Source organism: Cuculus canorus, chromosome W (assembly GCF_017976375.1).
Source record: "Cuculus canorus isolate bCucCan1 chromosome W, bCucCan1.pri, whole genome shotgun sequence".
NCBI lineage: Eukaryota > Metazoa > Chordata > Aves > Cuculiformes > Cuculidae > Cuculus > Cuculus canorus.
Window position 1 is genome coordinate 11,270,633 of NC_071440.1, and position 26,698 is coordinate 11,297,330.

Here is a 26,698-nt window from a genome sequence, read left to right on the forward strand (position 1 = left end):
TAGTCTGTAGGCCTCACTAGGTTGGGACGTTTCCTGACAACAGCTCTTACCCAGGCTCCTGGGAGGCAGCAGACTTCCTTGTGAGTGGGGTCTGCTCGACATATTGGACCCTCTGTGCCACTCAGTAGAGAGTCTCCTACAACTATGACTCTCCTATCTGCCCTCGTGGCAGTTGTGGTAATACAGCGTGTGCCGTTGCAGTCTCTGCCCTTGCTGTGACGTAGGTGCATCTTCCTCCACATTTTCCTCCTGTCCATCCTCCACATAGAAAGCCTCAAATCTGTTGTGGAGAGACACCTGAGGAGGTGTGAGCAAGGAGGGGGTTGGCTTTCTGCCCTGTCAGTGGACTTGCTTCCACTCACTATTTCCTTTTGAGTTCTTGCCTAGAACCTGATGGGGGGAAGATACCAGATCCCTTTGACCCTGGGCTTTTTCCTGTGGCCGAGTCTGCTCCTGTATCCTGGAGCTCGGGGTTTGGTTCCATCAGTCTATCTCTAGCTCACTCTCCCTGATGCTTCTCAGTCTCTCCTTCCTCTTTCAGCTCTGCTACCAGGCAGAGGAGGTAGTCCACTCGCTCATGCCTTATGCAGCCATTGCTCTTGCTGGCCTTTATTTCCAGAGCAATCTGGTGGCACTCCCTGCAGCCTGACACCTGGACGTCTGCATGCTTTCCTGGGAGCTCAGTCTGGACTGACGCATCCCTTCTGGCAGGGGCAGAGGATGCAGCCACTCATTGGGTGGACACCATGGCTTGGCTCCCTTTCACCAACCAAGCTTACCTCTTGAGCACGGAGACTGTGCTCTCCCTGCGTGCCCTGCCTTCACAAACTGATCTCGCAAACTGTTTGAACCCACCCCTCTGATGAGGCCCACCCCTGTTTGCCCACTCCTGTTTGCAGCATTCCCTGGAGACCGTTTCTATCTCCTGCGGCTGCTTCCAGGACTGTTCCCCCCTGCCCTGCATCAGCTGCCAAGTGGGAGCCTGTGCTTCCGGGAGTCTGGACCCACCCACTGGGCTCCCTCCGGGGTTCCTGGGCTTCCCTCACTCTGGCAAGCACCCCTTCGCCTCAGTCTAGTGCCTGGCTGCAGCACTTACCATTTCTGTTGCCGAACCAGGTCAGTAATATATGGGACATGATGAGATGCATCCCAGAGTCCTGAGGGAATTGACTGATATAGTGGCCAAGTCACTCACCAAACTGTCAGCCTCACCTCTGTGCCTGGGAAGATCATGGGACAGATCCTCCTAGGAGCTATGCTAAAGCACATGGAGGATAGGGAGTTGATTTGAGACAGCCAGCATGGCTACACCAAGAACAAAGCCTTCTGTGATGGAGTGACTACAACAGTGGGCAAGGGAAGAGCAATGGATGTCGTTTATCTGGACTTCTGTAAGGCATTTGACATGGTTCCCCCCAACATCCTTCTCTCTAAATTGGAGAGATATGGAATTGATGGGCGGAACATTCAGTGGATGAGAAATTGGCTGGATGGTGGAGAGGAGTAATGTCAGAGGGGAGTAGTCAACGGCTTCATGCCTGAATGGAGATCAGTGACAAGTGGCGTCCCTCAGGGGTCAATACTAGGACCAGTACTATTTAATATCTTCATCAATGATATAGACAATGGGATCGAGTGCACTCTCAGTGAGTTTGCAGATGACCTCAAGCTCAGCGGTATAGTTGACACCCCTGAGGGATGAGATGCCATCCAGAGGGACCTGGACAAGCTGGAGAAGTGGACTCGTGTGAGGTTCAAGGCCAAATGCAAAGTACTGCACCAGGGTTGGGGCAATCCCTGGTATCAATACAGGCTGGATGAAGGAATTGAGAGCATCCCTGCAGAGAAGGACTTGAGGGTACTGGTGGATGAAAAACTGGACATAAGCTAGCAATGTGTGCTTGCAGCCCAGAAGGCCAACCATATACTGGGCTACATCAAAAGAAGCATGACCAGCAGGCCAAGGGAAGTGATTCTGCCCCTCTACTCTGTTCCTGTGAGACCTCACCTAGAGTACTGCATCCAGCTCTGGAGTCCTCGGCAAAGGAAGGACATGGATTTCTTAGAGCAAGTCTAGAGGAGGGCCATGAAGATGACCAGAGGGCTGGAGCACCTCCCATATGAAGACAGGCTGAGAGAGTTGGGGTTGTTCAACCTGGAGAAAGCTCCAGGGAGACCTTATAGCAGCCTTCCAAGTACTTAAAGGGGGCCTATAGGAAAGCTGAGTAGGGGCTCTTGCTCAGGGAGTGCAGGGACAGGACAAGGGGTAACACTTTTAAGATGAAAGAGGGCAGATTTAGCTTAGATATTAGGAAGATTTTTTTCCTGTAAGGGTGATGAGACACTGGCACAGGTTGCCCAGAGAATTCATGGCTGCCCCATCCCTGGAGGTGTTCAAGGCCAGGTTGGATGGGGCTTTGAGCAACCTGATCCAGTGGGAGGTGTCCCTGCCCATGGCAGGGGGTTGGAACTGGATGGACTTTAAGATCCCTTCCAACCCAAATGATTCTATAATTCTATGAAACATCTTCTCATCAGTGACTACAAAGGACTTTATTCTTTTTTGGTTACTTTCTTGCTTGCTTTCCTTGATTTTTAAACACAACCTCAGAGAATTAAAGCATATAATAAATTTCAAACCTTGAGTATTCAGCAGAGAAATAGGTATTTTAAAATATTTATATCCTGGATTAACCAGGGGAAAATCTTAATTCTTTCAAGAACAGGGTTATTTTTCAAATATTTATGCACAGCCACTGTATAACTGGTTAACAGCAACCTGATGCAAATCTTAATTCCTAATTTAGAAAGATAATTTCACACCTTCCTGAGCTTAAAATGTGAAGTTACACAGTTTTAATTACATTCACTTTGGAATTTTAACTTTGGATTTTTAATTTAAAGAGAGAATTTTTAGGAAGGAAAGCACCCTATGGATTTTGACTTTCATGTGAAAACAAGTCTTTCGGTGCTCTAGAAGCTCATGAAGTGCCTTTCTTACCTGGCTGTTTTTCATACCAGAAATACAAGATTTTATATGTAAGAGACTTTTTTGCTGCCTTAAACCACTTGTTTTCCAATGTTGAGACTGCAGCAGAGGCAGTGCCCTCTCACAAGCAGCCCAGCTGCGCTTGCTGTCCAGAGAGGTCATGCTGCAATCTTGCTGGTAGGGAGAGCAGGGGCAGAACAGTACCTGAGATTTGGCAGAGAGCGCTTTGGAAGGAGCACCCCCAAAACCCAGTTCCAGAACTTTCCTAGAAGCAGCACTGCGCGGGTCCACCAAAACCTATAAATAATACCTTGGGAGAGGGGCATTTGTGCGCCTGCCATCCTGAGAGAGAGAAGATCAGCACTGGGAGCCCAGGTGGTGTCCTTGCATTTTCTCTCTCTCCCCCCCCCCGCCCTTTCCTCCCTTTCTTTTCCCTTAACACAGATTCAGCAAGCTAATGACAATCTTATCCCTAAGAATGCCTGTACAAATAAATTCCTTTTTGGATCAATCGTTTGGCATAATTTTGCCTTCATTTAACCTAGTGGGTACTGAACCCATAAATTTTACAGGCAGACCAAGGCTTACCTCGGCCTGGCGACCCCTGGTCTGTCCAGGCTGGGTTGTGGCATTAAGTGACAATGAGGATGGGATCCCATTTGGTGCTAAAGCAATTGAGCCAGTTCAGGGTCCTGGGCCCTCTTCCAGGGAGAAGTCTGAATGGGGGAAGCATCCCCAGGGTATGTAAAGGGGGAAATTGCCAGACCTGTTTTGGTTTTTTTTTTGTTTTTTTTTTTTTTTTAAATTGTGGTGTTCCCAGGGAGCCCACATAGTGTTGATTGTGATGTTGTTTTGCTGTGATGTCTGATTTTCTCCTCCTAGAATAACTTAGGTTCACAATAATTGGCCTTATACACAGGCTGGGGCCAAGGAAGGGCGTTGGCATGCAAAATCATAATTGTTGCACTGCAGGAACAACTGCAGAATGAAACGGCTCATCAGCTTGAACTACTAACCAAGAGCTGCATGCTGCTTTGAAACTCTTAGCAAGATGAAAACCTCTGCAGGAACAACTAGCAAAGAGGGATTCCAGATGCTAAATGCCCATTCGTCCGGAACATGGGAGGGCGGGGCTTCATTCTGCAGCTTGCCCCGTCCCTGCCCCCCTCCTTCTGTTTTGCGGAATCAAACCCTATAACCCAAAATGAGTTATAAAGCAGGTATGTTTATTACACCGGTGGGTGCGAGGGAGATAACTCTGCCCAAACTCGCACACCCTATGGCTTAACAAGTGGCTACTTATAGTGTACAGATAGAGGTATACATAATTGTCTAATACATATTTATTACCTATCCCCGCTTCATATTATAATTAGTTCTGGAAGGTTCACTTCAGTCTTTGTGCTTGCTTAGTGCCTCCTGATGGTCGTGGGCCAGGGTCTTAGGGATGAAGTAAAGAGTCTTCTTCAGGATGAAAAAAGCTTTTTCCTTGAACTGTGTACAGACACAGTCTCTTCTGGTTGTTTTCCAGCTTTCTGCATTCCAATGCCCACTTATCAGTAAACTTCTGCTAGCTGGCTCCTTTGTTATCAACTTTCAAGGTCTTCAAGGCAAACAACGCCAAGCTCTAACGAACACTCCTACCCCCCCTTGTCTGTTTTCGCTCATCAATTCCCCCCTTTCCTTTTAACATGGGCAAATTAATTTGCCAACTGTTTAATATACCTCTTGAAGGGAAATTGGATGATATTTTGTTGCAAAATTACTTCTCAATGCATTCTCATGGGCACTAGCCACGGAAGTCAGAATTGTTAGTCGCTGTAGCATTCTCCAGTTCCAGATAAACAGCATAGTAGAGAAAACAAAGCTAACTAAAATTAGCATCCAAAGGACAATAATGGGGTGACACAACTTATTTAGAATGCCAATCACAGTAGGGGACCATCCAAACAACATGTCCCACCAGTGATGGTTCACGTCCTCCCTTACCTGCTTCAGGACTCTGTTTATTTCCTTTGTGTTGTGGTGGACTACCATCAGGGTCTTTTTCCCGCTTTCCTGGACCTTGTCCAAAATTTTGATCAAGTCTTGGTCTTTTATTAACTGTTTCACCGATGTAAGATTCATTCCCATAGGTACAGGTGATAAATTGTGAAACATTGTACCTTTGGATCTTATTAATTGATGAGATACGACTTGTGCTAAATAAGAAAAGTCACACCCAACAATCTTAACAAAATTACAAATACAGAAATTAGAGTGATTCTTACTATTCACAATTATTTAATTTACTATTACAGAGATACAAGCAGTTCTCAAACACACACAGCCCTGGCCCATATACACAAGTACAGTCCTTTGATTAGCGTCTGGATGGATCTCAAAGTGACAGATGCTTTCCTCAGTGTCGAGGAAGATATCTTGAGCATCGATTGCATTGTTTTCGCAAATTGTTGTTCTCATGTAAAACAAGATTCTAAATTTACAGTTTGCCACCTCCCGTTTACCATTCGTACCCATGTTGTATGTTTGGAAGGATAGAGCACAGTTTTATCATGATTTAATCCTAATGCAATAATGGGGTGGATTATGTATATAGAAGCATTACGTATGGTCAACACAAAAGCTATGACTGTATTATTGATGGGGTCATAGGTAAAATTTACCAGAGCCCACCAGGACTGAAGCTCCCTCTCTAAGTCAGTGGCATTGTTCCAAACCATTTTCCGGATTTCAGTGGGGAAAGTACCTTCACCACCTTCTCTTATAATTAAGGCTGCCACTGACTGCATCCATAATTGCGCCTGTATACAGCTGAGAGCCAAAGAGACATTATCTTGGACCATACCAAGTGCGTTCATTATTAATTCATGGTCTTGCTCTTCTATCTTAATCTTCTAGTTCCTAACGCTGATAGAGATGATTGTAAAGGCTGCCATAATTTTGTCAGATCACTAGTTGCAGCAGCTAATTTATTCATCAATATCTCTGAATCAATTCTATTTAGGACCCCCAATCCCATCCCTAATATGCCAGTTAGGTCTCTCTGCATTCGGTCTCTAAAGGGCGTTCGTTTTTGCAACCAAGTTGTCCAGCCCTCAAAGGATGTTTTTAGGAAGGGAGAGCATGCTGGCTGAATGTTGGAGACATTGATTTGTATCAGCATCTCCACACGTTTAAGGGACCATTCTGGACTGAACAACATTTGTTGCTGACCTACATTTCTGATTACATACGGTTCGATTTCATAAATTCTGGATTTGAGTTTGGGTGTTGATGTAGGTTGTTCGGTAGACATATCTTTCTCATGGTGTGTGACTGTTGTTTGTATGCTTGCTGTAACAGGCCTAGCTATAGCATCTATTTTAAATATGAATGAGAGTCCAATAGTATCATGTGCCCAAAGACAAACTACCTCAATGGTCTGTGTTAACATAAAATTATGCCAACAATCTAATTCACTGGAAGTGCAAGTCTCTGTTTTCTTATCTGTAGGAATAGTTGAGATAGTAATTTGGGATGCCTTCTTAGGAGTGGTACCATTAATCATCCGGCATCCTACTTAGATTTCTTCCCCAATGCTCCTCTGAAATTGATGAACCCTTTTTTTTTTATCCCAATTCCACTCTTTTCTGATGTACATGTGATTTCCATTTATAACCATGGTAGACAGACTTAGGCCCTCTTGAGCAGAATTTATACCCAAGGATCCGGTGTACCTAACATAAGCTTGAGACCAAGGCCACTCAGTATTGTTTTGACTAGAAGTGCCCTCCCATTCCTGAATTATAATTAAGTTCGTGAAAAAGTCCCTGTTGGACTTGCGTGACCTTCCATGAAGACTTAGGTGCCTGTTTCACTCTGGTGTGATGTATCCACGGTGCCTGTTCCCGTATCTTAACTGCTGTATGTGTCGTCAGTAGAACCTGGAATGGTCCTTCCCATTTTGGCTTCAAGGGTGAGTCTGAAAGAGATCTGACATATACATAAGCACCTGGTTCTATATTATGCATTGGCCCATCCAGGCCATGAGCATGAGTCCCCGAAACCAGCTTTTCTATTTTCCTGAGTTGTTTTTGTAAGCTTATTATATAGTCTGTTAGCACTTCAGTACCAACTTGTGTTGATGTTCCTGCTTGAACCAAATAGGGCCTTCCATACAACATTTCAAAGGGACTCAATCCTTCCTTGGCCCTTGGTTTAGTTCTTATTCTCAACAAGGCTAGGGGTAGTGACTGAGGCCAAGCTAGTCCAGCTTCTTGACCCAATTTTACAATCTGTAACTTAAGAATGTGGTTCATCTTCTCCACCTGGCCACTTGCTTGGGGCCTATATGGAGTATGTAATTGCCAGTCTATCCCCAGAACCTGACTGACTTGTTGTGTCACTTTGGCCACAAAATGAGGGCCTCTGTCTGAAGATATTATTGCTGGGACCCCAAACCTGGGTATTATTTCATGCAGCAAAGCCTTAGTTACCTCTCTAGCCTTGTTTGTTCGGCAAGGGAACGCTTCTGGCCATCCTGAAAAGGTATTGGTTAATACAAGCAAATATCGAAATCCCCCTTTTCTTGGAAGTCCTGAAAAGTCAATTTGCCACCATTGTCCAGGGAGATTGCCTTTCCCTATTTGCCCTAGCTCCAACTTCCAGCTTACCTGTGAGTTATTTTGCAAATAAATGTCACATTGTCATGTAACTTGTTTGATAGTTGTGTACAAGTTGCGGGCGACAATGCATTTGTTTAGATATTTATATAAGGCCTCAACTCCCCAATGAGTCTTTCTATGTTCAGCCATGATTATAGCCCAGAGTAATGTGCTAGGCACCACTATTTTCCCTTGTGGTGTTTTAACCCAACCATTTTCTTCTGTTTTTCCCCCAAAATCTCTAATGAGCTTTTGTTCCTCCCTTGAATAGCTAGGAATTTGATCATTTTGGATTTTACTGTCTGGAATTAGGGGCTCTATTTCTGCCGTACCCTCTTCAGTCACCTTCTTTGCTTCCCAGTCCGCTACGGAATTGCCTGTCTCTTGTGCAGTTGTTCCCTTTTGGTGAGCTTTACAATGCATAATTGCTACTTTTTCTGGTAGTTGTACAGCTTCCAACAGTTTAAGGATTTCTTTTGCGTGTTTTATGTGCTTTCCTTGGGTGGACAATAGTCCTCGTTCTTTCCAGACAGCTCCATGGGCGTGAACTACTCCAAAACCATATTTAGAGTCTGTCCAGATGTTGATTTTTCTGTCTTTAGCGAGTTCTAATGCTCGAGTTAAAGCTATTATTTCTACCTTTTGCGCAGAAGTTTCCGAATCAAGGGGCCTCGACTCTATTACCTTGCTCGTAGTGGTCACTGTGTACCCTGCTTTGCGCTGGCCATTTTTGATGAAGCTGCTGCCGTCTGTATACCATGTGTCCTCAGTATCCTCCAGCGGTTGTTCCTTCAGGTCCGGTCGACTAGAGTAGACCGCTTCAATGGTTTCCAGGCAATCATGAGTCACTGGTTCCCCTGTCGCTCCGCTAAGGAAAGATGCTGGGTTGACAATGTTAGTTACTGTTATTTGGATATCATCTTGCTCCACCATAATGGCCTGATATTTGAGGAACCTTTGTGGGGATAGCCAGTGCCCCCCTTCCGCTTCCAGTACGGTGGACACTGTATGAGACACTAGCACAGTTATCTTTTGGCCCACTGTGAATTTTCGAGCTTCCTGGATGTTAAGCATTATTTCTGCTACCGCCCTCAGGCAGCTGAGCCATCCTTAACTTGCTTCATCCAATTGCTTGGAGAAGTGTGCCACTGCCCTTCGGTCCAGGCCAAGGTTCTGAGCCAGTATTCCTAGTGCAACTCCTTGCTTCTCATGGGATAATAACCAAAAGGGTTTCGTGGGGTCTGTTAAACCTAAAGCCGGTACCTGCATTAACTCTTGCTTCAATTTGTGGAAAGCCTGAAGAGCTTCTCCAGTCCAAGCAAGATTCTTTGAGTCACTCTTTAAAAGTTCATAAAGTGGTTTTACCAAGAGTCCATAATTATAAATCCATAACTGGCACCAACCTGTCATCCCCAGGAAAGTATGAAGTTCCTTAACTGTTTGTGGTTTCAGAGTCTGGCAGATGGCCTCCTTTCGTGCTGCTCACAAAGTCCACTCACCAGCTGTGACTTCATATCCCAGATATGTCACCTTTTGTCAGGCTATTTGAGCCTTCTGTGGAGAAACTCGATAACCATTTAGTCCAAGAAAATTCAACAAGCTTACAGTCCATGTTATATTTTGCTGCTCTGTTTCATAGAATCATAGAATCACTAGGTTGGAAAGGACCTACTGGATCATTGAGTCCAACCATTCCTAACACTCTCTAAATCATGCCCCTCAGCACCTCATCCACCCGTCCCTTAAACACCTCCAGGGAAGGTGACTCAACCACCTCCCTGGGCAGCCTATTCCAGTACCCAATGACCCTTTCTGTGAAAATTTTTTTCCTGATGTCCAGCCTGAACCTCCCCTGGCAGAGCTTGAGGCCATTCCCCCTTGTCCTGTCCCCTGTCACTTGGGAGAAGAGGCCAGCTCCCTCCACTCCACAACCTCCTTTCAGGTAGTTGTAGAGAGCAATAAGGTCTCCCCCCAGCCTCCTCTTCTCCAGGCTAAACAACCCCAGCTCTCCCAGCTGCTCCTCATAAGACTTGTTCTCCACTCCCTCACCAGCTTCGTGGCCACCAAGAGGTCATCCACATACTGCAGCACTGTTCCAGCCCCAGATGGCCGCTCCCATTGCTCTAAATCTTTAGCCAACTGGTTGCCAAAGAGAATAGGGCTATTTTTAAAGCCTTGTGGGAGTACCGTCCATGTAAGTTGTGTTCTTCTCCTTGTCTCTGGATTTTCCCACTCAAAGGCGAACAGCAACTGACTTTCAGGGCTCAAAGGTAGGCAGAAGAAAGCATCTTTTAAATCCAGTATGGTAAACCAGAGTTATTGTGTGCAAGTGTAGCCCCACAACTTAGTCTGTTTCCTCCTGTGTAACAGCACTTGGACAGCAACAACAAATTGCCCACCCATACTGTGTATCAACAACAGAGGATTATTTAATTATAAACCACAGTTTCAGATTATAAACTGATAGATCACTTATGTCATGGAGTTAGTGAGATAAAGCATCCTGTTGTTTTATCACCAGAAATTGCTGAGAAACACCTTTTAAATAATTTTGTTCAAGGTTGAAACATGATGTTTGCATTAGATAGTAGGTACTGGAACAAGGGAGATCCCTCCAGGACTGATGAAACAGGAAATAATTCTAGCTGTTTATATACAACAGCATAACGTTGACTATTCTGATCCAGAGAAATTTTAAAAATGTTTTTCTCTTTCCCCTTGCTATCTGTTCTCCTTCAGTTTTTTTTTTTCCTGCTTTCTACTCATCCACAGTTACCTGGAATGGTTATTATTCTGGGTTATTTACCTTTCTCTCTGTATCACTCCTTACCACGTGGCAATAAAACAAAGCTTAAATAGTCAATGCAATTGACTTCGCACTTACTGTTTATTAAATTACATGTATTTAGCTAGGGAAACATGCTGTCATTCTTTATGACATTAGGGCTGTGTGTATTCCCCTGTTTAGGTGTTCTTCCTAGTAACTCCTCCTGAAGAGTCTATTCTCCAGACAACTTAGAATAAAAGATCTCATGCTATGTGCTATATTTGTAGCCCTGCAGCTGAACTTTTTTTAACTGGACAGAGTAACACTGCTGCAAAGCATACTTGCAGCTTCTGCAGTTGCTTGTTTTGAGCACAGAGGTCTTGCTTTTGTAGGTAAGATCACGTTCTGTTCGTAAACCCCGCGATTCTTAAGCTAAATCTACCAGCAGAACCCGAAGTGACAGCAGCGAAAGAGCCCGGTGCAGCTGCTGCGGGTCTCACGGGCGACCTGCCCTGTGCTGGGGGACTCAGCCTCAGTGAGGAGCACCGGAGCAGCATCGACACCTCGCCAAGACTGGGTGGGCGGTGTCGCGGGCGATGTCTCATGCGGCGCCCTGCCCACCTCCCGCGACGCGCACCAGCCCAGTCACGGTGTTCAGCGTTACTTGCAGTTTCGCACGGCGTCGAGCTGGGCTGGGTGCAACCATGCCCAAGGTGCGGGTGGGGATGGCCTGTAGCAGGAACGCAGGGATGGTTACCCTACTGGTGAGTGCGGGCCGGGCCGAGCAGCAACGGGGTCGGGGCTTACCGCTCAGGTACGACCTGTGTTCTCCCGCCCCGCCGCCCGCCAACGCCCTCAATCGGGGAACTCCTCGGTGCTGGAAGAACCTCCTGTAGGAGCCTCAGGGGAGGGCTGTTGTCGGCAGGGAACGTGGTTTGATCTGAAAGAAGCGTGCATGCCTGCTGCAAATAAAGAGCTTTTTGGATAAAGGTTTCTTGTGTTTCCATGGGGTACTTTTTCGAGTAACTTTGGCTGGCCAGCACATCTTGAAAAGTCTCTTTAATGACATCATTGAGAAGTCAGGTGATGGCTGCCTAATGGACTGCGGCCACTGAGCAGGATGGCTCTGCACTTTGGTTTTAAACACTCCTCTGTGATTTCATCTGTGACTTAAAGCTTCAGGAACAGCTCATTTCATGTACTTGCTAGGCAGGTTTATAGTCAAGCATTCAGCATTTGTGCTGAAGAACCCAAATGGTTAGTCTTTTCAGCCTGTGTTGCCTGACAGCAGACTTTGAGCTTAGAAAATAGCACTGAGGCATTCAGACAGGCTAATGTGACTTCCCTATGGATGGGGAAAAGTCTACACCCTCCATGCCTGTGGTGCCCAACAGCTGCCACCCCCAGGGCTGGGGAGTTTTTTTGAACATGCCATTAAGGAACCAGGTGAAGGAGATGATTGACCAAAGCTGCTCTTGGGGTTGAACTAGGCACTTGCTTACTTTTCTGTACTCAGCCAAGGATCTTTCATAAATTAGTTTTCACCATTTCTCTCGCATCCCTTTCAATTTCCTCTGTTAGCTGAGTTCAGCTTTTTATTGAGCTGCATGTACCTTTTATTTTAAAATTAAATGATTACTCAAAATCAGTTATAGAAAAATACTGAAATGCCATTTGTTCTTAGGCTGCCGTATGACATACAGATGTATGTAGGCCTGGGAACTGGTAACCTGACAGTGTGTATGTTAGAGAAATTTTAAAAAGTAAGGGTGAATCTCCCCATCCCCAAGCTCAAACTACATTGTGGCTTAGGCTATGGCAAACAGAAGGATCTTTAGCTATCTAAAATATCTATCAAAAAGCTATCCCATAGGGGGAATGGCTTTAAATTGGAAGGGGTAAGATTTAGATTAGGCATTAGGAAAAAATTCTTCATGATGAGGGTGGTGAGGCAGTGGCCCAGGTTACCCAGGGAAGTTGTGGCTGTCCCTTCCCTTGGAGGTGTTCAAGGCCAGATTGGATGGGGTTTTGAGCAACCTGATCCAGTGGGAGGTGTCCCTGCCCATGGCAGGGGGGTGTGAAACTGGATGGGCTTTGAGGTCCCTTCCAACCCAAACCATTCTATGATTCTATCTGATTCAAATAAGTAGAATTACTCTATGGATATTTTTCTTAACTTTTTCATAATTCCAATGAGGTTTTAGCTGCTCATGGAAATCTTGTATGGCTTTTATACAACTATATTGTTGTTATTCATTTATGTGATGTCTTGCGTGTTGGGGGTGGGAACATAGCATAATAGGAAATATTTAAGAATTATTTAATACTTTAGCAATAGTTAGAGGGGTTTTTTTACAATTTTAATTTTTATCTCAGTTAGGAGGAGTTACATAAAGTTGAAAATATATACTTTCTTTTCAGGTTATTGCTTGTGAAACTGATCCTTGACTTGTTGGTGAACTTCAGAAGAGAGTCCAGGGCACATATGTGTCAACTGTGGAAATAGCAAGCACTTAAGGCAGTAGAGTTGCTTTGGCAAAAACTTCAGCAACATGCTTCTTTGAAGCGCATTTTCCCACAGGTGTCTGGCAAAAACCTTGAAATCAGTGCTGGACATATCTTAAAAACAGACTTACCATTCTTTGATGCATGTGTAGCTAACTTGCCTTATCAGGTATGGATAGCATACATAGCATTTATTTTTTTTTATCAGTAATTTCCCAGAAGTTATACTAATGCTATTATTCTTTTCCTCAGATTTCTCCACCTTTTGTTTTCAAGTTGTTGCTTCATAGACCTTTTTTTTAAGGTATATGGAAAAACAGAGCTCTGGATTAATTGATAGGAAAAATATAGTTTAAAAAAATATTCCCAAATACCTTTTTTTTTCTTTAGTTCTTAAAATATCAGTATGGTGGATCAGATCCAGGCCAACAATATTCTATAATATGAAAACTGCCAGTGCCTGGAAATTAGTTTGTCACTGTATTAAGCATGAGGAGAACATTTAGTTGTGGCATCAGTGATTCTCCAGTTGATGAAAATAAGAGTTACACCTGTTTGCAGTAGTATTATAGGTAATTGTTATTCCAGGGATAAGCAGGGCATTGTAACAGTTCAAATGCCTTCCTACCTTAGGAAGAGAGGGTGGAAAGGGTAGGATTGAAACCAAGCCATTTTCTACTGTCTGGTCTAAAAATATAACTGCCTTAGGTACTTCTGTGTGTTCAATATGTCAGCATTTTTTTATTTCTTTCACTGAAGTGCTAATGTTAGTGACATTATTGGCCAACTTTTGGAGATGGAGAGTTTAGGTTTGAAGGATTCATCACAGAATTATTCAAGATGATTTGTTACACTCATGCACAAAACTCTGAGACTAGCCTCTGCCTCTTGACCTTGGTCCCTTTAACAGTATACAGAATCAAATTCTTTTGTAGCTTTAAGGAGATTTAGATGGTTTCACCAAGTTCTGTGATATTTTGGGTTTTTTGTTTTTTTTTAACGCATTCTGAGATAACTAAGGCAGAGTGTGTTTATGACAGACTTCTGTTGCTTTCAAGTGCTGAGGGAAAGCCTGTGTTTTCCAGGTCTGGTAGTTGTTTTTCTGATTTAAAAGATGATTAGACTTCAAATTCCTTTTCTCTTTTATGTTATTCTCAGTTGTGCAATACTTATATTTCAAAGGGAATTTGCACTTTGTTTGGTTGCAAAACCAGGAACTAAACTATACTGTAGACTCAATTAATACTTGGTTAGTAGCTCATGTGGATCATCTGATGATGGTATGTCATTCTGTGTTAGTGAACAAAGCTATCAAAGAGAGAAGAATGTTTCTAGGAATGTGAGGATTTGCTGCTTGTTCATACAGCTGCCTGACTTCTCTTGACTAACAGACTGGAAAGAATAACTTCAGGCTTCCTCCCAAAGTTGAATCCACTGTTGTCAGAATAAAGCCAAAGAATCCACCACCACCTATCAACTTCCAGGTGAGCACTGTATACTTTAATAACAACGAAACATACTGGTCATAATACTTAATTTAATTTTTCTTTTCACTTGGTACTTAGTTCTATATGCTGTTTTCACTACTAAGTACTAGCTATTCATTGGCATTTACAGAATTCCAAAAAAGCACATTCCTCTATTGGTCAGGGTTGCATTAGGACACTATGTAAATGTACCACCATCAATTCAGGTGCTGTTTGTTTCCTGCAGGGACTGATTCATGGACTCTGGTGTGAGGTGTGACCAAAGACCTTTATTGTTGCAAGTACCAGCATTATATACCTTCTCTGCTGTCCACGCACTGGTCCACGTACTCCCAGCTACTCACCGATAGGTTAAAGCCTTAGTTTCACGTGCCTTGAGCTCGCTGCTAATTGGTGCTTTCTCTTTCCTTTTTTTGGTCTGCCACATCCTGCCTCCTCACTCTTCGCTGCTCAAGGACATGTCAAACAATTCAAGGTCATCACCCACAATTCCCCCTTTTTCTTTTTCTACTAACATTATGGTGTTAACTGAATTTTCAAACATTCATTGAACACACTGTAACAAACAGAGTAATACCATTACTAAAGTCAAAATTATACACAGCACAACTATTCCTACTTAAATTATTGACAAAAGCCATCTTGTTATACCCCATCTGCTGAACAGGTTCTCTAATCCAAACAACCCATAATAATCAAACAAGTGTGAAAAGGCTGGTCAGACTGCACCACTGAAGCACAAAATGTCATCTGGTTCAGTCTCTTCATTGTGACCCACACATTCTTGCTGTGCCATGGGGTGAGGCTCGCAGAAGTCAGTAGATGTTCCTCTTCCTGTCTTCCAATTGTCACTGTTGACAGGATGCACGCAATAAGCAGGAAGCCACCTTGGGCCCTTATCTGTGGAAATGCAAGCATACCCTCCACCCTACGTGAATAATTTGAACAGACCTCCCCATCTGCCTGTCAATGCTAATACTTTAATCTCTAAGTTGCCAAAATTGTCACTGTCATTTGCCAATGACTGATAATGTTTTAAAATTACAGGTATATCACTGTTCTCACTCAGTGTTAAATGGTTCAATACATAAACGACTTTAGCCAAACGGTTTGCAGGAGATTCCCCTAGGGTTACCCCTTTTTGGTTTTGCAAATATTGTTTTAATGTTTGGTGTGTTCTGTCCACAATGGCTTGTCCTGTAGGGGAATGAGGTATTCCCGTCAGGTGCTGTATACCCCAGTGTTGGAAAAACGTTAATTTAGTTGAAGAATTAGGGCTCAATTAAATAAGATTAGAATTATAGGTTATGTATATTGTATTTAGCATTTGATATATATTGTGTTTAGCATTTAATTTTGTTGATCTTTATAGTTAAGTTTGTGCAGACTTTGTGTCTGTCTCTGTAGACAGTGACGGTTTTCTTCACAAGGTTATATGTGGTGCTTTATTTCGAGGCCCCGGGAACCAGGGGTATGTACCCAAATCTGGTTCCAAAGATGATCCCGGCGCGCCCGCAATTTAACCCTTAAGTGTTTCGCAATCTAATGTATATTCAATAGATTACATCACTCCCTCATGCATATGTATTTGAGGATTATTTCATCATTTGTGTGGACACCAGCATTTCCTTATCTTCACTTGACTACCCTTGGTATGCTTCTGGCTTTCACAAACGTAGGCTGTGCTCAGATAAGGTTGTTAGTAAAAGCGTAGACTCTGCTCGGATAAGGTTGTTAGTACATACTTTCTAAGCACTCCCTAATACCATGTACTTCTGAAGGTTATATGTGGTTTGTGAGAAAACCGTTACTGTCTGCAGAGACAGACACAAAGTCTGCACATACTTAACTATAAAGATCAACAAAAATAAATGCTAAACACAATATATATCAAATGCTAAATACAATATATATAACCTATGATTTTAATCTTATTTTAATTGAGCCCTGATTCTTCAGCTAAATTAACGTTTTCCAACATGTAGTGCCCTGTTTTATACTAGTAAATGATTTTACTATCTTTCCAGTCTCTGGTACCTTTATCATAGCCTGATACGCCAGAGTAGCAGACTGTCTTAATATTTCCAGGCGAGTTGTGCTTGCAATCTTGTGCTTGCAATCGAGGGTCGTTAACAGGGTGTATTTCCATTAACTGTGGGATATTTGCTCCCAATAATGGGTCCCCTGCTGCTCTGTCCAAATTTGGCAGAGCCGCATGGTCACAGAGACCTTTCCAATGTGATTCCCACAATAATCCTTGTGTCGGTGTCAAGATAAAGTCTGCTATTGCTCAACAATCATAAGGGGTCAATATTTGTCCCAGCGTAACATTTTGCAACAGGCTTTGCGCAAAGAGCACGGTTAAGCCATGTTGCATTACTATTTTCTTCAACTCATTTTTTTCTTCACTCATTTGGAGCTCCGGCCCGGAATATAACTAACTGGGAAAGTTCCTATCATCGATTCGAGCTCCCCATCTGCTACTGCCTGTTCCCGTATTCGACGCCAATGATCTGCCGGATTAAAGTCTATTTGGAAGGCTACCGGCGCCCTCGCTGGGCCAGGCATCTCCGGCCTGCCTTCTTCTGTGGGCTCCTTTGTTTCAGGAACGTTTCTTAAAAGGCTTTTCAAGACTCCTTTCGTCCTGCGCTTTCGGTTCAACGGCAGGAGCACCAGCAGCCCCAGCCGGGGGCTCATCTGCAGCCCCAGCTTCTTTGTCCGCCTTGATTTGCCTTAATGAGTCTACGAGGCGCCAAGCGGTCATTATTTCCGGTGTAATCACCGCGAAAAGCGGCATCCCAAACCAACTGTCCTGCCGCTTCCCAAGCCTCTACCTCAAAAGCAGTCTCAATTTCTGCCGGGACCCCGTGTGATTTAAGCCACATCAGTAATAGTTTGATAGTATACTCTTCACATTCAATGCCCCGCTCTTCTAGCATCTTCATTAATAGTCTTAAAACAGACTTCTCTTCTATGGACATTTGTGCCCCCATTTTAAAAACGTTTCCAGCTGCTCACCTTTCAGGTGATTGAGACCTGGGTCTGTCAGCTCCTCCGCTGATTGATTCGTTCAGCTGGACTCCCTGCTGGCTGCTCGTTCCACAGTTATTTTTGCCCCACGTTGGGGCACCATTTGTAGGGATTGATTAACAGACTCTGCTACGAGGTTTGACCAAAAACCTTTATTGTTGCAAGTACCAGCATTATATACCTTCTCTGCTGATCATGCACTGGTCCACGTACCCCCAGCTACTCGCTGATAGGTTAAAGCCTTAGTTTCACGTGCCTCGAGCTCGCTGCTAATTGGTGCTTTCTCTTTCCTTTTTTGGTCTGCCACACCCTGCCTCCTCACTCCTCGCTGCTCAAGGACATATCGAACAATTCAAGGTCATCACCCACAGTTTACTGTATTTCTGACAAGACTGAGGTACTATCTCCATGCCAGTTGGAGATTTACTAGCATTAAAGTCCCTTTAACAGTACTTCATATCTCCCAGAGACCTTTCTGGCTGATGAATTTGTTGCTTATGATCAAAGGAAGTATCTATGAGAACTCTTCAGATGAGTGTGTAAAATCTCAGAAGACAAATGTTACTGGATAGTATTCTTAAAGTTAATTTTTAAATATATCCATCATGTTTGAGAAGTCGTGGCAGTCTGGTGAAGTTCCCACTGACTGGAAAAGAGGAAACATAAATCCCATTTTTAAAAGAGGAAAAAAGGAAGCCCCGGAAAACTACAGTCTAGTCAGTCTCACCTCTGTGCTTGGCAAAATCACGGAGCAGATCCTCCTGGAAACTGCTGAGGCACATGGAAAACAAGGAGGTGATTTGTGACAGCCATCATGGCTTCACTAAGGGCAAATCATGCCTGAACAAATTTGGTGGCCTTCTACGATGGGGCTACAGCATTGGTGGAGAAGGGAAGAATAGCCGACATCATCTACCTGGACTTGTGCAAAGCATTCAACACAGCATATGACATTCTGGTCTCTAAATTGGAGAGACATGGATTTGATGGATGGACCACTTTGTGGATAAGGAATTGGCTGAATGGTCACACTCAAAGAATTGTGGTCAATAACTCAGTGTCCAAGTAGAGAATGGTGACGCGTGGCATTCCACAGGGGTCAGTATTGGGACCAGTGTTGTTTAACATTTTTGTTGGAGATGTGGACAGAGGGATTGAAGGCACCCTCAGCAAGTTTGTCTGATGACACCAAGCTGTGTGGTGCAGTTGAAGCGCTGGAGGGAAGGGATGTTGTTCAGAGGGACCTGGACAGGTTTGAGAGGTGGACCTGTGCAAACCTCATGAAGTTCAACAAGGCCAAGTGCAAGGTCCCGCACCTGGGTCAGGGTAATCCCAAGCACAAATAGAGGCTGGGCAAAGAATGGATTGAGAGCAGCCCTGAAGAGAAGGACTTGGGAGTGCTGATGGATGAGAAGCTCAACATGAGTCAGTAATGTGCACTTGCAGCCCAGAAAACCAATTGTATACTGAGCTGCAACAGAAGTGTAACCAGCAGGTCGAGGGAGGTGATTCTGCCTCTCTACTCTGCTCTCGTGAGACCTCACCTGAAGTACTGTGTTCAGTTCTGGAGTCCTCGGAACAGGAAAGACGTGGATCTGTTGGAGTGAGTCCAGAGGAGGCGACGAAGATGATCAGAGGACTGGAGCACCTCCCATACAAGGGCAGGCTGAGAGAGCTCATAGAACCATAGAATAGTTTGGGTTAGAAGGGTCCTTAAAGATCATCTAGGTTCAACCCCCCTGCAATGGGCAGGGACAAGTCCCACTAGATCAGGCTGCACAAGGCCCCATCCAACCTGGCCCTGAACACCTCCAGGGATGGGGCATCCACAACTTCCCTGGGCAACCTGTTCCAGTGCCTCACCACTCTCATTGTTAAGAAATTCTTCCTTATGTCTAGTCTAAATCTTCCCCTCTCCAGTTTATACCCATTGCCTCTAGTCCCATCACTACAAGCCTTTGTAAACAGTCCCTCCCCATTTTTCTTGTAGGCCCCTTTCAGGAACTGGAAGGTTTCTATAAGATCTCCTTGGAGCCTTCTCTTCTCCAGGCTGAACAAGACCAACTCTCTCAGCCTGCCCTCTTATGGGAGGTGCTCCAGCCCTCTGAAAATCCTTGTAGCCCTCCTCTGGACCCGTTCCAACAGTTCCATATCCTTCTTATGTTGAGAATTCCAGAACTGGACACAGTACTCCAGATGAGGTCCCACAAGAGGGAGGAGAGAGGGGGAGAATCACCTCCCTTGACCTGCTGGCCATGCTTCTTTTAATGCAGCCCAGGATATAGTTGCTTTCTGGGATGTGAGTGCGCATTGCCGACTCATGTCGAGGTTCTCATCAGTCAGCACCCCTAAGTCCTTCTCCGCAGGGCTGCTCTCAATCACATCATCCCGCATCCTGTACTGAAACTACGTATTGCCCTGACCCAGGTGTTGAACCTCATGAGGTTCTCACAGGCCCACTTCTCCAGCCTGTCCAGGTCCCTCTGGATGACATCCTGTCCTTCTGGTGTGGCAACTGCACCACTCAGCTTGGTGTCATCTGCAAACTTGCTGAGGATGCACTCAACCTCACAGTCTATATCATTGATGAAGATATCAAACAGCACTGGTCCTAGTATGGACCCCTGAAGGACACAACTTGTCACGGATTTCCATCTGGACATCAAGCCAGTGACCACTACTCTCTTAATACGACCATCCAACCAGTTTCTTATCCACCAAACAGTCCACCCATCAAATCTATGTCTCTCTAATTTGGAGAGAAGGATGTTGTGGGGGACTGTGTCAAAAGCTTTAGAGAAGTCCAGACAGATCACATCCATTGGTTTTCCTATGTCCACTGCTGTGGCTGCCACTAATCACCTTCCCGTCCTCCATGTGCTTTAGCATGTCTTCTAGGAGGATCTGTTTCATGATCTTCCCAGGCACAGAGGTGAGGCTGACAGGAGAATAGTTTCCAGGGTCATCTTTTCTATCCTTTTTAAAAATGGGGACAATGTTACCCTTCTTCCAGTCACCAGGAACTTCTCCTGACTGCCATGACTTTTCAAATATAATTGGCAACCACATCAGCCAATTCCCTCAAGATTCTGGGATGCATCTCATCAGGTCCCATAGACTTACATATGTTCAGGTTCCTCAGGTGTTCGCGAACCTGATCCTCCTCTACTGTGGGAGGGGCTTTACCCCTCTGGTCACCATCTTGTTGCCCATTGACCCAGGAGGGTAGAGGAGAGTGGTTATCAGTAAAGACTGAGGCAAAAAAGTTGTTGAGTACCTCAGCCTTCTCCTCATCTGTTGATACGTGATCACCATTTCCAACCATCAGTGGGGGTACGTTCTCTTTGACCTTCCTCTTTTGATTGATGTACCTGTAGAAGCCCTTCTTGTTGGTCTTCACTTCCCTTGCCAAGTTCAGCTCCAGCTGTGCCTTGGCCTTCCTGACTTCATCCCTACACAACTGGGCAGTGTCCCTGTACACATCCCAGGTTCCCTGTCCCTGCTTGCACTGCCTGTGCAGTTCCCTTTTGCTCTTCAGTTTAACCAGCAGGTCTCAACTCGGCCACGACAGTCTCTTCCTTTCCTGCCTGATTTTCTACATAGGGGGACTGAGTGCTCTTGTGCTTTATGGAAAGCATCCTTAAATAATTCCCAGCTATTTTCCGCTCCCTTGTCCTCGAGGACTTTGTCCCAGGGGGTCATACTGAGTAACTCCTTGAAGAGCTGGAAGTCTGCTTTCCTGAAATTTAGGGTCCTGACTATACTCCTCACCTGTCCCATATCCCTCAGGACCTTGAACTCCACCAGTGCATGATCACTGCAGCCCAGGCTGTCTCCGATCTTGACATCACTGGTGAGCTCACTTGCATTCGTGACGATAAGGTCCAGTATTGCATCCCCTCGGGTGGGGGTTTCTATCAGCTGGACTAAGAAATTATCTTTGATGCACTCTAGGAGTCAGCTGGACTGCCTACAGCTTGCCGTGCTACTTTTCCAGCAGATGTCAGGGCAGCTGAAGTTTACCAGTAGGATGAGAGCTTGCGAGTTTGAAGCCTCCTGTAGCTGGAGGAAGAAATCATCATCGGTTGGCTCTCCTTTATCAGGTGGCCTGTAGTATACACCAACCACAAGGTTTCTTTTGGTTCCTGTCTTTTATTCTGACCCACAAGCTTTCAACCTGTTCATGGCTACTCTGCCATGACAGCTCTTCACATTCTATCCCTTTCCTGATATAGAGGGCAACGGTCCCTCCTTGGTCTGTCCCTTCTGAAAATCATGTAGCCATCAATAGCCACACTCCAGTCATGGGACTGGTCCCACCAAGTTTCGGTAATGGCAACCAGATCGTAGCTTTCCAGCAGCACAGTAGCTTCAAGCTCTTCCTGCTTGTTACTCAAGCTTTGTGCGTTCGCGAGGCCTTCAGCTGGGCTGTTGACCGAATTGCCTTCTTAGTGGAATACCCCTTATTTCCCTTAAGGTGTTCCATGGAAGTTTCCTTCCTGGCATCTACTACTTCAGGAGCCTCCCACTCATCTTTACAGGACAGTACCCAACACACCCCAGTGCAGCAGGTAGACGTCCCATACCAGCTCCCCATGTCTCCAACCATAGTGTGTCTTCCTGCAGCTTGTCATAGGCAAGCTTGATATTACACCCCTCCCCCTTCACATTTAGTTTAAAGCCCTATCAATGAGCCCTGCAGGCTCCTGGGCAAAGATCCTCCTCCCCTTTGAGAAAGGTGGCTCCCATCTGATACTTGTAAGCCTCGTGCCATGCAGGCCATCCCGTTGTCAAAAAAACCAAAGTTATTATGATGACACCAGCCACAGAGCCATGTATTAATAGACTGGGTCTGTCTGATCCTTCCAGTGTCACCACCTGTAACTGGAAGGAGGGAGAACAAAATCACTTGGGCCCCAGATTCCCTCACCAGCCGTCTTTTGATCACCCTTGGGCTACGTACTGCAGCTTCATCACCTTCAATGTGGAAGAGCAGTAACAGGTAGTACTCTGAGGGCCTTACCAGACTGAGAAGTTTCCTAGCGATATCCCTAACCTGGGCTCCTGGGAGGCAGCAGGCTTCCCTGTGAGTAGGGTCTGCTCAACATATTGGACCCTCTGTTCCCCTCAGCAGGGAGTTTCCTACAACTATGACTCACCTTTTCATCCCTGTGGTAGTTGTAGTAATATACAGCGGGGGGGGTCGTTCTGGTCTCGGCCCTTGCTCTGATGTAGACGAGTCATTCCCCGTATTTTCCTTCAGTCTGTCTTCCACATCTAGAGCCTCATATCTGTTGTACAGAGGCACCTGGAGAGGCATGGGAAAGGAGGGGGGTTGTTTTCTGCCACATAGGTGGACTTGCTTTCACTCACTACATCCCTTTAAGCCCCTGCCTACATCCTGGTGTGGGGAGGATTCCAGATCCCTTTGATCATGGGCTTTTTCTGGTGGCTGTTTCTGTATTTGGGAGCTCAGGGTGTGGTTCCATCAGTAGATCTCTTGCTCAGACTCCCTGATGTTCCTTAGCCTCTCTACTTCCTCTTGCAGCTCTGTCATCAGGCTGAAGAGATCGTCCACCTGCTCATACCTTACACAACTGTTGCTCTTGCTGCCCTCTGTTTCCAGTGCAAGCTGGAGGCACTCCATGCAGTCTGATATCTGGATGGCTGCGTGTTTTCCTGGGAGCTCAGTCTGGGCTGACGAGTCCCTTCTGGCAGATGCGGAGAATGCAGCCACCTGCCAGCTGGACACCATGGCTGGGCTCTCTTTCACCGACCCAATTCATCTCCTGAGCATGGACACTGCGCCCTGCCTTCGCAAACTGCTTGAACCCACTCTTCTGATGAAGCCCACCCTTCTGATGTGGCCCACCCCTCTTTGCCAGCTCCTGTTCCCTGCGCTCAGGTTGCTGGCGCTCTGGGGGCCGTTTAAATATCCCGCGGTTACTGCTGGGACTCCCCCCCCAAACACACACACACGTCGGCCGCGACGTAGGAGCTGCCGCTTCTGGGAGTCCGGAGCCGCCCCCCTGGCTCCTTCCATGGTTCCTGGGCTTCCTTCGCTCTGGCAAGCGCCCTTTCGCCTCCATCTAGTGTGCGGCTGTAGCAATTACTGTGTCTGTCGCCAAACCACGTCGACTGAGTGTGGCAGAGTTGGGCTTGTTGTTTAGCCTAGAGAAGAGAAAACTTCAGGGAGACTTTATAGTAGCCTTCCAGTACTTAAAGGGGCCCTAGAAGGAAAGCTGGGGAGGGGCTTTTGATCAGGGAGTGCAGGGATAGGTGAGGGGTAACGGTTTTAAACTGAAAGAGGGCAGATTTAGATGAGATCTTAGGAAGAAATGTTTTCCTGTGAGGGTGGGGAGGCCCTGGCTCAGGTTGCCCAGAGAAGTCGTGGCTGCCCCATCCTTGGAGGTGTTTAAGGCCGGGTTACATGGGGCTTTGAGCAACCTGATCCAGTGGGTAGTGTCCCCGCCCATGGCGGGGGGGGTGGGGGGGGGTGGGGGTGGGGGTGAAACTGGATGGGCTTTGAGGTCCCTTCCAACCCAAACCGTTCCATGATTCTGTGAAAATGCTTTGATCTTCGAGACCATTTCAGCCTTGCCCAAGGTTGGCCTGATTTTCTTTAAGTATCTGACTTTTCAATACATAACATCTGCCCAATAGTGCCTGGGCACAAAAAAACCCAAACAATTCAAACGTTTTTGTGGGCGAAGTATTTTCTTCTCCATTTGTATTGTTTTGTCCAAGACGGGACTAGTTTTGTGTTGTTTAGAAAGATATTCTCCTGAAAGTTTTTTCTTTGTGTTCAGTATTGTTGTGAAATTGCCAGTAGTATTTGTTCTTGTTTGTAGCAGCTCTATTTTCCTTTCTGTAAATACTGTACAATTTTCAATTTCAGGAGTGGGATGGTCTGGTAAGGATAGCTTTTGTTAAGAAAAACAAGACACTTTCCACTCCATTTAAGTAAGTAACTTCTGTAGGAGGAAATATTTTCAAAGTTTAGAAGTCCATCCAGTTAACCATTTCTTTTGTTCAAATGCATAGCATTTATATGCATGCCAGCACAGTCTGGGATAAATCACGATGGAGAATTGATGCTGAGGTCAAAAGCTCTTCTGAATTGAAACTTTTTAGAAGAAACCTAGGCAGCTATTTAAAAAGGACAGCACTGTGTAGTTATTACCAGGGGTGTTGGAGTTTTGTGTGTGTGCTTTTGTTGGTTTTGGTTTTTTTAGTTTTTCATTCTAAACTTGTATTTCTTTTTCAGGTCGTGTGCTGTAGAGAAGTTGTTGGATGATAATTACCAAATTCATCCTTCCTTACATAATACAGTAAATTCCTTTTTAATATATTAAATTCTGTGACCTAAAACCTAAAATTTATAAGAGTAAAAAATTAACATTTAAAAGCTTAACATGTCAAAGTTTTTCCAAGAGAGTTTGAGGGAGGAAGGAACCTAACTCTTTACTTAAAGAAAAATCCAAAAGGGTCACTAAATTACAGTGGAAAAAAAAAAGAAAACTGAATATATTGTTAATATATTGGCTGTTCACATCTCAAGAATTGGCTTTTACCAAAATCTAGTATGAAAACTTTGTGTCTGCTTAGCGATACTGTTGGTGATTCATTTATAGTGTATGAGCTGAGGTATAAAAATTCAGACACAAGAATACAATAATCCATGCAAAAAAAAAAATACAACTTCCTTACATCACTTGAAACAAGAACATTCTAAAAGCAGGAAAAGAATAGATGATTTAAACTAAACTTTTTTTCTGTGCTATAAATAGAAAGCAAATTTGTATCCTATTTTCCATTGACACAAAATACCTGAAAACCTCTAAATTGTAGAGAAAATACAGACAGTCCTAAATCATACAGGTAACGTGAAAAAATGAGCCTGTTCAGTAGATATAGATGATTTCATTAAGATTTTTTTTTTCTCTTTATTCCTTCCTCTTAAACTGCTTCAAATTCTCTCTGCATCTGTAGCTCTGTAGCATGGATTGGTATTGATTTAGATAGGTATAGTACTAACTCTGTTTTCCTCTCATTACCAGACACTCCTTGCTTCCAGTCCTGAACATGAAGAAACACTTAAACCCTATATATATATATATATAAATTGCTATTACAGTGTTGAGAAGCAACTAGCTAAAGATTCCTACTTCTGGTATTTGTGTACTAGACCCTTCTGTCTCCTCTAAAAATGGCTCTAATAACAGAATTGGATATTTATAATTTCCCTGGAGACTTACACAGCCCTTCCCTGTCTGTCTATTTTGAGGATTAGGCCTTAATCTATAGCATAATTTGGACATTTTAGTAATTAACTGCTATAGTCTGATCTTGCTTCTTGTCAGTTAATTTAAATGGCAAGAGGAGTCCTCTCCTAGTTTAAGATAAAATTTCCTGTCTGCTTCTCAGAGTAACAATTAACACAGCTACTGCTCTTTAAAGAAGCATAGTTAACCTGGTAGGATGCAATATTGTTCCAGTTTGAGCTAAAGTAGGCTCAGTTTTCTAACTTTTCAGCTAAGTCTCATCTGAGTAACTACATTTTCGGAAAGTGAACTGCATGTTTTCAGACAGTATTTCTCTCTAGAACTGATAACATAGTGGATTAGTATGCCATTGCTTACATCTACCCCTATGAAGACGAAAAGGCCATCCTCAAGCTGGTGGATGCTGCAAGTGAAAGGGGTGAAAAAGGGTTGCACCTGCAGGGAGGGGCGGACAGGAAACCCCAAACTGACCAACAGAGAATTCCATCTCACAGGCATCATACTCTGTATAAAACTGAGGGATCATGAGGGTCAAGTTTCTCTTCAGTGGCTGATGCCCATTGAAGACCTTGTCTGTTTCTTTGCTCCTGATCCTCAGTCTGCGCGTTCCTGAATCCAGTTCCTGAGTCCAGCTCCCTCCTGCCACTGAGTCCAGCCCAGGACCTTTTCCCATGCCTTCTCTGACATAGTCATCAGGGAAGGGAGACAATTTCATATATTTGTATATACTTTATTATGTTCTCATTAATAGTATTTTCCTTATTATTGTTTCATTAAAGCTGTTTTAGTTTCCAACTCACAAGTCTTTTTCTCTCTCATTTGACTTTCCCCTTTCCCAGGTGGGGGTGGAAAGGAATAGGGACATCAAATACTGGTGTTTAGCTGCTGATCACGTGGGATCAAGGCTAAACTGTGACAAATATAAATAACTGCATTGGAAATATACCTGCATCTCTAAACCAGCAAATTTGCTAATAACTTCTAGTGTA

General features: G+C 44.6%; 1 pseudogene; it reads left to right on the forward strand.

Annotated features, from left to right (window-relative positions):
• Nucleotides 1-11,106: 11,106 nt before the first annotated feature.
• Nucleotides 11,107-24,779, forward strand: LOC128850217 (probable dimethyladenosine transferase; annotated as a pseudogene).
• The last annotated feature ends 1,919 nt before the right edge of the window (nucleotides 24,780-26,698 follow it).